The 12589-nt window shown below is 33.6% G+C and overlaps 1 protein-coding gene across 1 annotated transcript in view; it reads right to left on the bottom strand.

Annotated features, from left to right (window-relative positions):
* The window catches only part of LOC135133100 (uncharacterized), a 50809-nt gene extending 38443 nt beyond the window's left edge, over positions 1-12366 (bottom strand). Inside the window, exon 1 of the mRNA XM_064061362.1 lies at positions 12228-12366. The gene's annotated coding sequence lies outside the window, so the exon portion shown is untranslated. The remainder of the gene's footprint in view (positions 1-12227) is intronic.
* Positions 12367-12589: the final 223 nt, after the last annotated feature.

Raw genomic sequence — 12589 nt, 5'->3', positions numbered from 1 at the left:
AAAATCTAAAACTTGAAAAGCCCAAAAATTAAAAATTGAAAACCCCAGAAATCCAAAAATCGAAACACCTATAAATTCAAGAACTGAGACATAGAGAAGTCCAAAAATCAAAGGACCGAGAAATCGAAGTGTCGAAAGTCAAGAAGAAAAGTTAAAAATTGAAAAACTGATGAATCGAAACATGGAAACATCTGAATTCGATAAATCGAGAAATCAAAAAATTGAAAAATCGAAAACCTTGAAAAAAGAAAAATTGGAAAATCGAAAATTAAAATATTTGGAAAATTGATAAATTGAAAGATTAACGAAAAATTGAAAATCCAAAAAATAAAAAATCAAGAAATTAAAAAATCCAAGTGTCGAAAATTCGAAACCTAAAAACATGAAAAATTGAAGCTTTGAAGAAGCGACAAATCGAACCTTTAGAAATGGGAAAATGAAACGAAAATTATTTCAGAAATCGTAAAACTGAAAATGTGGAAACATCAAAATTTGAAAAATCGAAATATTTAACATTTGTTATTTTTATGGAAATGTTGAAGAAAATCAATTCAAACAATGACGAAAAAGGAAATGTTTCACCCATACAAAATCCATTTGGTACAAGAGCTAAACGAAGATAATTTTGATCGTTGAGTAGGATTTACCGAAATTATGTGAACAGAAAACAACAAGAAAATTGTATTCGTTTAGATCCGTCTTTACATACTTACTAAAGTCATTAAAAAAATAGTTATCCCGGCGCCTCCACCATTTTTATAGCAAATACTTATTTAGATGGATTAACTGCTTAAGAAATTGGATTTTCCAATTGTAAATTTCCTTAGATTTAGAAATCTGTGTGAAAAATGTTCTGTACATAAAAGAATTCAAGATTTATTACAGTTTTGCGGCAAGGATGGATATTTTTATAGCAATTATTATTTGAGAGTGACATCACAAAAAATGTTTTATTTATCTTATTCCTTTGATAGAGAGTAACTCCGTCTGAATAAACAAAATTATCACAAAAAATCAAGCAAAAAAACGAAAAAATAAAAAAAGGCTTGATACAAACGACCTGCCAATTAATTAATTGAAGCCAGGTCAAGCGCTCTAAGCTTGCAAAATTGAAAACTCAAATACCCCTACGAATTAATTAATTTGTAATTAATAAACCCTTGTCGGCCTGCTATTCTGCATGAAGAGCAGCAGGAAAATGAAAAAAGTTATATTGGAAAATGATCCTGTCATCGCGTTTTTATTCAAGTGTCCTGACGAGGAATTACAAAGATCGACGAATCGAATCGAAATTTCGTTAATGAATTTCGAATATAACCGATGTGGAAAATTTCCTGCTTCCTTTCATCTGACGGACTAAGAGAAACACAAATTATGCTTTTGTGCAAAGGATTCAAGTTGCCAAATCGATGCAACAATTTATCATTTTGGCGATGTTGTTATTTATACAAAAAAATCCAAATCGATTGAAAGTTTACGAAGAAATTTGTGGAGAGGTTATTTATTCATGATGTTTGTGGGCAAAGTTTAGATTTATCACAGTTGTGGAGATATTTTACGACCGGAAAGGATTTTTTTTGCAGAATTTCGTAGTATAAAACAGCAATTACTATTTGAAAGTGATATCGTCAAAAAGAAAAAATTCGAAAGCGTGCTCACGAATACAAAATATTCTGATACATTTCAATTAATTAATGGAATCCAGTTCAAGCACTCTAAAACATTAAAACTCGAACACGCCCAACCGGGTAAAATCGTTCCCAATTAATTAATTTGTAATTAATAAACTCTGGTTAGTTTCCTATTCTGCATGTTTCACCCACATACAATAATTAAATCGCAAACTCACGAACTCAACTCGGCAAACAATTTGCACAAACCGATAACGCTCCAACTATTCACAATACAACAAAAACAAAAATAAAATACACTCTCAGGTATTTGCTAAGTACACCAAAGAGACCCAATCTGGTAAGTACAATTCAGCTAAAACCTGTAGAACTGAGCTTAATAAAGCGCGAGCTCTGGTAGAAATGTTAACCTATTGTTTGCATAGTAGCTACTCGGCTAAATCCTAGAACACAATCAATAACGTAACAAATCCTGACACATAATGTAGTAAACTCTGTTTCTCGTACAGGTGAACCCAATTTGCCTACGACTCGCATCTGTCCCTCTTCCTCTTCGGGAACACCACGAGCATAACAATAGTATGAATAATCGATTGAAGATTGACGGCTCGTTGGAGTGCTTTAGGAAAGCTGGAGGGCTTTAAAGGGAAAAACAAGTTTTTCGTGGTGTAAAAAATATCGAGTGTTGGGGCGAAGAGGATATTTGACACTTTGAAACGGAAAGACAGCGTGTGGGAAGGATGATGTTGCGAGGTTTGATGATGGACTTGACAAGTTGCAAAATTACTGACTGGGTTATGTCGGTGTAAAGTTTGCTTAATGGGTTTAACATGTTCGTCATGTGCTCGTGGTTGTTTGTGGAAAATAAGCGCGAAATGGTGAAAGTTAAACTTAAAACAAAAACCAATTTCCTTAAGTTTGAAATCATGGGAAATTTTTTGAAGGAACATGTTGGAAGCGGGAGCAAAAAATGGATCAATAAAACGGTTGATTTTAAAAGCATGTTGTTTTAAATGCCAAATTTAGATAAGGGATGCAAAAACATGGAAAAAGCGATCTACTATCCCCTAAAAAAAAACATCTACGCTGTCAACGTCGAGTTTTACGAAACGAAGAAAAGCGAAAACAAATTTTAATTAAACGCAACAAGTTAATTACTTTAATTAATCGTTCATACAAAGGGTGATTATTATTTCAGCGTTTATTAGGAAATGACGAAGGCGTCACGTGGGCCTTTTTATGAAAATGAAAACAAATAAAGCAAGCGCTGTCGAAATATTTGGTATTGAAATTTATTCCGCAAATAATAAACGTGATCTGGTGGGAGTTCGTGTCTGATTAGGAGAACAAACCTGTCAGCGCAATTCCTACTAACGTCTAGCAACGTAATTCAGTTAAAAACTTTACCTTATTTCTCCTGACATGGCGTTCACATCCACGACCCCAGGAATAAAATCTCACCCGAGTTCACGCACCGAAGACCAGAACGGTCAAGGAACTACTCCGTCGTTACCGTTTTTATTATAAAAAATTGGTCGAAAGTTAGTTCGATAGAACTTCAGTCGCTTCGGAAGTACGGTCCAACAAATACTGCTCCTGTGAAAAATTATAACATTTGATTTTGCGGGATTTTACTTTTTCGTGATAACCGCTATGGAGTAAAAACAATATAGAAGGTATTAGACACAGCATAATAGAAAAAAACTTCCCTCGCACCTAAAGTGCAGTGAAACATATCCAGCATTATTGAGTTGAGTTTTTACTTTACAGAATTTTGTGTAAATCAGTTTTACCTTAACAAGTCCTTCACCGACACCGACACCGACACCAAGCTAGTAGCTGTAACACGACATTCCTATTCCGGCGCGTATACGTGTTCTATATTACGACAAGAAAGGAGTTTTTTTGTTGTTCTTTTGTTTTTCATAGCATAAACGCAAAGTATCGGTGGTGAAAAAAAGAGAGAATGAGTTTTACCATATCATGGCACAATTATAACAGATGGACTGTATCTTACCAAGAACTAGCCCCACCCACCCGCTTTTTAGTTCCTCAGACACTAGTACATGCTAGTACTTGCTAAGGTAGGTCTTATTTTGGCAGATGACATATCCTCTGAGAAAATAGGGGTGGGTGGGCGGGGCTAGTACTTGCTCAGATAAGACTGATTTTGGCAAATGCTATACCCCCTGAAAAAATAGTGGGTGGGTGGGCGGGGCTAGTACTTGCTAACATAAGTCTTGTCTCTAGAAGCTTTCGAATCTTCAGATTGTCTAAGACTGCTGAAACCGTTAGGCTCTAAAAGTTCTACAATCCCTAGAATCCCTAAATTCCCCACAATTTCTAGAAATATTGGAATATTTGGAATATCTGGAATTTCTAAAATCTCTAAACTTGTCAAAATCTTTACAATCTTTAGAGTATCTAGAAGTTTTAGAATCTCTAGAATGGCTAGAACCCCTAGACTCCAAAGTTTGTACTAAATTAAAAATCTGTAAATACTCTACAATCTCTAGAACTAATAAAATCTTCGAAATCTCTGAAATCTTTCAAATCTTTAAACCAATTTCGGAAATGTTTGGAATATTTGGAACATTCGAAATAGGGATTCCTGCAGTTCTAGAGATTCTAAAAATTCTAAAGTTTCTAAGGATTCTAGAGATGCTTATTATTCTGGGAATTCTACAGGTTTTAGAAATTCTAAATTTTAGAAGTTCCAGAGATTCTGGAGATGCTAAAGATTCTGAAGATTCTAAAGTTTCTAAAAACTACTATTTCTTTAGAATCTCCAAAATCTGCGGAATCTCCAAAATCTCCGGAACCCCTAGAATGTCTAAAGCCTCTAGAATCTCTAGAATCGCTAGACCCACTAGAATTTAAAACTTTGGATTTCTTGAAATTTTTAGAATCTCTAGAATATTTGGTATCTGCAGAATATTCAGAACCTCTAGAACATTTAGAATTTCGCGAATTTCTTGAACCTTAAGAATCTCCAAAATCTCTTGAAATTGCAAAAAAATGCAAATCTCTGCATTCTTCCGATTTTTTTGGAATTTTTAGTATCTTTAAAAACTCCAGAATGTTCAGAATCTCGAGAATAGTTATCTAAAACCTCTAGAATTTTTAGAATCTCTACAATTTTTGTGATTTCTTGAGTTTCTCAAAGTTTTACAATCTCTAGAATCTTTCGAATCTTCAGAATGTCTAGGACTTCTGAAACAGTTAGACCCCAAAATATTTACAATCTCTATAATCTCTAAATTCTGTACAATCTTTATGAATACTTGAATATTTAGAATATATGGAAATTCTAGAATCTCTATTCTCTCCAAAATCTTTACAATCTTTAGAATATCTAGAATTTTTAGAATTTCTAGAATGGCTAGAACGCCTAGACTCCAAAGTTTGTACTAAATTAAAAATCTGTAAATACTCTACAATCTCTAGAACTAATAGAACCTTCGAAATCTCTGGATTCTTCCAAATTTTTAAACCAATTTCGGGAATATTTGGAATATTTGGAACATGCGAAATAGCGGTTCCTGTAATTCTAGAGATTCTAAAAATTCTAAAGGTTCTAAGGATTCTAGAGATTCTTATTATTCTGGGAATTCTACAGGTTTTAGAGATTCTTGAAAATCAGAAGATTCTAAAGACTTATTCCAAAAATTCCAAAAATTTTAGAGTCTAACGATTCCTGGAATTGGAAAGATTCTTAAGATTCTGGGTTTTCTAAAGGTTCTAGAGATTCTGGAGATGCTAAAGATTCTGAAGATTCTAAAGTTTCTAAAAACTACTGTTTCTTTAGAATCTCCAAAATCTGTAGAATCTCCAAAATCTCCGGAACCTCTAGAATCTCTAGAATCGCTAGAACCACTAGAATTTAAAACTTTGGATTTCTTGAAATTTTTAGAATGTCTAGAATATTTGGTATCTGCAGAATATTCAGAACCTCTAGAATCTTTAAAATCTTAAACATTTCCAGAATCTCTAGAACATTTAGAATTTCGCGAATTTCTTGAACCTTAAGAATCTCCAAAATGTCTAGAATTAATAGAATCTTCGAAATCTCTGGAATCTTCCAAATCTTTAAACCAATTTCGGGAATATTTGGAATATTTGGAACATTCGAAATAGCGGTTCCTGCAATTCTAGGGATTCTGAAAATTGTACAGGTTTTAAAGATTCTTGAAAATTACGAGATTTTAAAGACACATTCCAAAAATTCCAAAAAGTTTAGAGTCTAACGATTCCAGGAATTGTAAAGATTCTTAAGATTTTGGGTTTTCTAAAAGTTCTAGAGACTCTAAATTTTAGAGGTTCTCGAGATTCTGGAGATGCTAAAGATTCTGAAGATTCTAACGCTTCTAAAAACTACTATTTCTCTAGAACCCCTAGAATTTCTAAAACCTCTAGAATCTCTAGAATCGCTAAAACCACTAGAATTTAAAACTTTGCATTTCTTGAAATTTTTAGAATCTCTATAATATTTGGCATCTGCAGAATATTCAGAACCTCTAGAATCTTTAAAATCTTAAACATTTCCAGAATCTCTAGAACATTTAGAATTTCGCGAATTTCTTGAACCTTAAGAATCTCCAAAATGTCTAGAATTAAAAGAATTTTCGAAATCTCTGGAATATTCCAAACCTTTAAACCCATTTCGGGAATATTTGGAACATTCGAAGTAGCGGTTCCTGCAATTCTAGAGATTCTAAAAATTCTACAGGTTTTAAAGATTCTTGAAAATCACGAGATTTTAAAGACTCATTCCAAAAATTCCAAAAAGTTTAGAGTCTAACGATTCCAGGAATTGTAAAGATTCTTAAGATTTTGGGTTTAAAAATTCTAGAGACTCTAAATTTTAGAGGTTCTCGAGATTCTGGAGATGCTAAAGATTCTGAAGATCCTAAAGCTTCTAAAAACTACTATTTCTCTAGAACCCCTAGAATTTCTAAAACCTCTAGAATCTCTAGAATCGCTAAAACCACTAGAATTTAAAACTTTGCATTTTTTGAAATTTTTAGAATCTCTATAATATTTGGCATCTGCAGAATATTCAGAACCTCTAAAATCTTTAAAATCTTAAACATTTCCAGAATCTCTAGAACATTTAGAATTTCGCGAATTTCTTGAACCTTAAGAATCTCCAAAATCTCTAGAATTAAAAGAATTTTCGAAATCTCTGGAATATTCCAAACCTTTAAACCCATTTCGGGAATGTTTGGAACATTCGAAATAGCGGTTCCTGCAATTCTAGAGATTCTAAAAATTCTACAGGTTTTAAAGATTCTTGAAAATCACGAGATTTTAAAGACTCATTCCAAAACTTCCAAAAAGTTTAGAGTCTAACGATTCCAGGAATTGTAAAGATTCTTAAGATTTTGGGTTTTCTAAAAGTTCTAGAGACTCTAAATTTTAGAGGTTCTCGAGATTCTGGAGATGCTAAATTTTCTGAAGATTCTAAAGCTTCTAAAAACTACTATTTCTCTAGAACCCCTAGAATTTCTAAAACCTCTAGAATCTCTAGAATCGCTAGAACCACTAGAATTTAAAACTTTGGATTTCTTGAAATTTTTAGAATCTCTAGAACATTTGGCATCTGCAGAATATTCAGGAGCTCTAGAATGTTTAAAACCTTAAACATTTCCAGAATCTCTAGAACATTTAGAATTTCGCGAATTTTTTGAACCTTAAAATTCTCCAAAATCTCTAGAATTTGCAAAAAATCCAAATCTCTGCATTCTTCGGATTTTTTGGAATTTTTAATATATTTAACTCCAGAATGTTCAGAATCTCGAGAATATCTAAAAGTTCTAGAATTTTTAGAATCTCTAGAGTTTTTGGAATTTCTTGAGTTTCTCAAATTTTTAGAATCTCTAGAATCTTTCGAATCTTCAGACTGTCTAGGACTTCTGAAACAGTTAGACTCTAAAACTTTTACAGTCAATACAACCTCTAAATTCTCTACAATCTTTATGAATACTTGCATATTTGGAATATATGGAAATTCTAGAATCTCTATATACTCTCCAAAATCTTTACAATTTTTAGAGTATCTAGAATTTTTAGAATTTCTAGATACAATCCATAAAGTTTGCACTATATTTAAAATCTCTACGATCTCTAGAACTTCTAGAATCTTCCGAATCTTTAAACCAGTTTCGGGAAAATTTGGAATATTTGGAACATTCGAAATCTTTTCAAAAATTTGGAGATTTTAAATGTTTAGAGGTTTAAAGTAATTCACAGTTCTAGAGTACACCGGTTCCTGCAATTCTAGAGATTCTAAACATTCTATAGATTTGAGATTTTCTAGATATTTCAGAGATAACAGTTAAATATTCTAGAGATTCTAAAAATTCTAAAGATTCTAAGGATCCTAGAGATTCTTGGAAATAAGGAAATTCTAAAAATTCTCTAAATTCTAAACATTCAACATTGCAGAGAATTTAGAAATAAGTAAAAACTTATTTAAACATTTTGGATAGGATTTGTTCGGCAAAATTTTGAGATGACGTCATCAGTTTTTGGTAAGGGGTAAAGAATAAATTTTGCTTAACGATTTACCATGTTTACGATAACCTTAAAATATTTACAAGATTTCCGAGCAATCGGCTTTGCAGTTTCAAAATTACATTGCAAAATATTCTTATTCAGTTTTAAATTTTTTCTAAAATTCTAGTAAATTATACTTTCCGAATCTCTTAGATTCTTTCCAAACTCGCAATTTCTCTCAGATTCCCTCAAATTCCTTCAGATTTTGTCAAATGCATTCACATTCTTTCATTTTCTTTTTGATTCTCTTTCAGATTTTTTCGGTTTTTGTAATCTTTCTGATTATTCCGAATGCTTTTCGATGTTTCCGGTTTGTTCTCAATCAAATTTTTTAAGATTGTATCAAAGACCATCAGGAATCCTCAAGATTCTTTCAAAATTTTCGGTTCTATTTCGATCGTTCCAGATCCTTTCAGATTTTTCCAAATTCCTCAAGTTTTCTATTTGATTTTTCGAAATTCTTCAAAATTCTCTCAGTTTCTCGCAGGTTTCCTCAGATTTTTTCAAATTGCTACACATTCCTTCAATTTCTTTACGAATCTCTCAGACTCTTTAGAATTCTCTGGATTTTAATAATAATAATAATAATAATAATAATATTTACTTTCAAATTTTACCACATTGCTTCAAAGTCCTGCAAAATGTTCCGAAAATGAGCAAATCTCCAAGAATCTAGAAAAATCTAAAAGAATCTGGAAAAATCTGAAAAAGTCTGCAGGAATCTGAAAGGATTTGTAAGGATCTGAAACAATCTGAACAGAACAAAAAAATCTTAAAGAATCTTAAGGATTTTTGATGGGTGTTTTTGAAACAATATGAAAAGTTCAAAGGAATCTGAAAAAGTTCGAAAGAAACCGAAAAATGCGAAAGAGACAATCAGAAAAATCCAAAGAATTCGAAAAGAAGAGTCGTAAACAAACTTAAACAATTTGAAAAAATCTTAAATTCTCTTACATTCTTTCAGATTACTTGCTAAGATAAGTCTTATTTTGGCAGATGACATATCCTCTGAGAAAATAGGGGTGGGTGGGCGGGGCTAGTACTTGCTTAGATGAGATTGATTTTGGCAGACGCCATACGCTCTGAAAAAAAACAGAGGGTGGGTGGGCGGGGCTAGATTCCTCCAGGGAAAATGGGAAAATCTCCAAGAATCTAGCAAAATCTAAAAGAATCTGAAAAAATCTGAAAAATCCTGCAGCAATCTGAAAGGATTTGTATGGATCTGAAACAATCTGAACATAACTAAAAAATTTTAAAGAATCTTGAGGATTTCTGACGGGCGTCTTTGAAAGAATCTGAAAAGTTTAAAAGAATCTGAAAAAGTTCGAAAGAAACCGAAAAATGCGAATGAGAGACTCGGAAAAAATCCAAAGAATTCGAAAAGAAAAGTCGTAAACCAAATAAAGAATTTGAAAAAATCTTAAATTCTCTCACATTCTTTCAGATTACTTGCTAAGATAAGTCTTATTTTGGCAGATGACATATCCTCTGAGAAAATAGGGGTGGGTGGGCGGGGCTAGTACTTGCTCAGATGAGACTGATTTTGGCAGACACCATACGCTCTGAAAAAAACAGAGGGTGGGTGGGCGGGGCTAGATTCCTCCAGGGAAAAAAGGAAAATCTCCAAGAATCTAGCAAAATCTAAAAGAATCTGGAAAAATCTGAAAGAGTCTGCAGGAATCTGAAAGGATTTGTAAGGATCTGAAACAATCTGAACAGAACTAAACAATTTTAAAGAATCTTGAGGATTTGTGAGGTGTCTTTGAAAGAATCTGAAAAGTTCAAAAGAATCTAAAAAAGTTCGACAGAAACAGAAAAATGCGAAAGAGAGAATCGGAAAAAATCCAAAGAATTCCAAAAAAGAACCGTAAACAAAATTTCAGAATTTGAAAAAATCTTAAATTCTCTCACATTCTTTCAGATTTTTTCGATACTTTCAGATTCTCTCAGAATTTTTCACCTTCATATCGTTTCAGATTCTTTCAAATTTTCCCAGATCATATCAGACTCTTTCAGATTATTCTAGATTCTTCTGAATTTTTCGAATCAGCTAATATCCATCTACTAAGATAAGAATCAAATCATTTGCCAAAATTAGTCATATCTTACCAAGTACTAGCCCCACCCACCCGCCCTTTATTTCCTCATAGGCTGGTACTTGCTAAGATAAGTCTTATTTTGGCAGATGACATATTCTCTAAGAAAATAGGGGTGGGTGGGCGGGGCTAGTATTTGCTCAGATAAGACTGATTTTGGCAAATGATTGATTTGATTCTTATCTTATTAGATGAATATTAATGGGGATAATTAGCCAAATTTTGGTTAGTATTTGACCAGACAAACAGACAGACAGACGGAAACAGGACACCACTTTTTCGTACTTTAGAGGTCATGAAACGTCGAGAAAATATAAAAGTGGCCATTCATCCGACAGATTCGGTTACTCTCGGGAAGTAAAACTGATTTATAGTTTTTTGAATATATTTCAACTATTTCCATATTAAATTTGATTCGATTCCTAGTTTTGCAGTTTAATTGAACGATGCACTTTTATTTATTTCCATCGAAGACTGCCATTTCCGTTGCTGGAAACGTAACGGAAATGCTTCAAGGTTATTGCTAGTTTCATTCCAGTGACGATTCCAACTTCAATTTCATTGTACAATCGGGTATTCAGTACCATTACGATATGTCGTAAAAACGTGAATGCGCCGGGTTGGTTTTACTCAAAATTGAAACCCTTATATAATCGTAGAAAAAGATAAAAATTCGTCGTACAATAAACACAGCCAATTATAGACATTGTTTGCACTTTTTCAGCTTATTAATAACTCTTAATTCATTAACGCTTTCCACCGATTTTAACAACGACCTTTTGAATGAAAAATTTAGCTAAAAAAACACACAGGAAATACTAACGCACACCTACTCTTCACCCATGATTGATTATCAGTCCCTCTAAAATTAGCTACGCATAAAATCGTCACATCCATAACTCATGAACCTTTTCGTAACAAAGTGAAGAGAAACTAAACGGACCCTGTTGACGAGAATTTTTAAATTAAAATTTAATGTATCCAGCAAAAACCCGCGCGATGGAAGTTAATAGCTTTTATGTCTATGTCTTGCTTTTATTGCCTTCTGATATAAAAAAACGCTACAAAGTACAGCTGCTCGATCGATTTCCGAAAGCTCGACATTCTCTCTATCAATTAAGCTAATAAAAATCGCCTCTTAGGCAGCAAAATCGAAATTGCCTTAAGGATTCTACGAAATGACATTAGTTGAGTTGAGTGAATTTCCGACCAAAGAGGTTCCAATATCTAACTTAGTTAGTTCTGTAAGCGTGAATTTGAAAAAAAAATACGTTTTGAGTTGAATATCAAATCTAGAAAACTCATTTAATAGAAAATACTTTTCACAATGGCACCCGTCCAAGTTTGGGACACTACGACAAGAGTAAATATGGAAAACGATCCCCAGCTCCATTTCTCGTGCCAACTTAATAACATAAAAATCTCCTCCGACAAGAACTTAAAGTTTCTAAACAACTCCTTAATTAACATCGTCAGAAGTTTTCTACCAACGATCTGAATACACGAGAACTTTTATTTATGTCTAACAAAACACAAAAATATGCACACACGTGTACATTTCGCTCATGATTGATCATCAGCCCTTTGAAACTAAGCTACGCATAAAATCTGCACATAAATAATGCATCAAACCTCCCCTAACAAAGCAAAAAGACATCAAATACACCTTCTTGACTCGAATTTTAAAATTAAACTTTAATGCATCCCACAAACCGCTCTTCTTGTTGACTTCCAGTTCTTTACAAAAAAACTGTCAACTTTTCCATTACCCCCCACCAGCTCCCATTTAATCACATTTACCACCCTTCGAACGTCAACGTCGTCAACACCAACTGCCCCGGGCCTGTACGAAATGACGTTACTCGATCAAAGCAAACTTTCAATTAAAACGGCCTTCGGGACTAATTGGTCGGGTCGAAATGAACATATAGTGTGAACTCACCGGAGCGGTGCTCTTATGTGCGCTTTCCGGGCTCCCGGAAACCGGAGAAAAGTTGGCAAACTTTTTGCTCGACTTGTTTGGACGTTCGTGGTGCGTGCTTTCCCGGAGGAGGTCGAGAGCGTACTGGATGGGAAGGCGCCATCGCCGGGACGCTCGGCGTCTGTTTGCAGCGCAAGAATTCGGGCATTCGGGTGACGCCATGCATTCCGGGTCAGATTGCAGGTGGATGACTCTCCGGAAAATGGTGGCAGCGCCGGAATGCAGTTCATCGACACCGAAAAAAAATAAAAAAGTTGAAGTTTTATAGTATCTAAGAATTTAATGTAGTCGCTGGAAATTGTAAAGAGGATTAGGTATTTTAC

The sequence above is a fragment of the Zophobas morio genome, unplaced genomic scaffold (assembly GCF_036711695.1).
Source record: "Zophobas morio isolate AGI-343-1 ecotype UQ-CSIRO unplaced genomic scaffold, CSIRO_AGI_Zmor_V1 ptg000021l, whole genome shotgun sequence".
Classification (NCBI taxonomy): Eukaryota; Metazoa; Arthropoda; class Insecta; order Coleoptera; family Tenebrionidae; genus Zophobas; species Zophobas morio.
The sequence above is the reverse complement of the archived record's forward strand: the minus strand, read 5'-3'. Positions and strand labels throughout refer to the sequence as shown.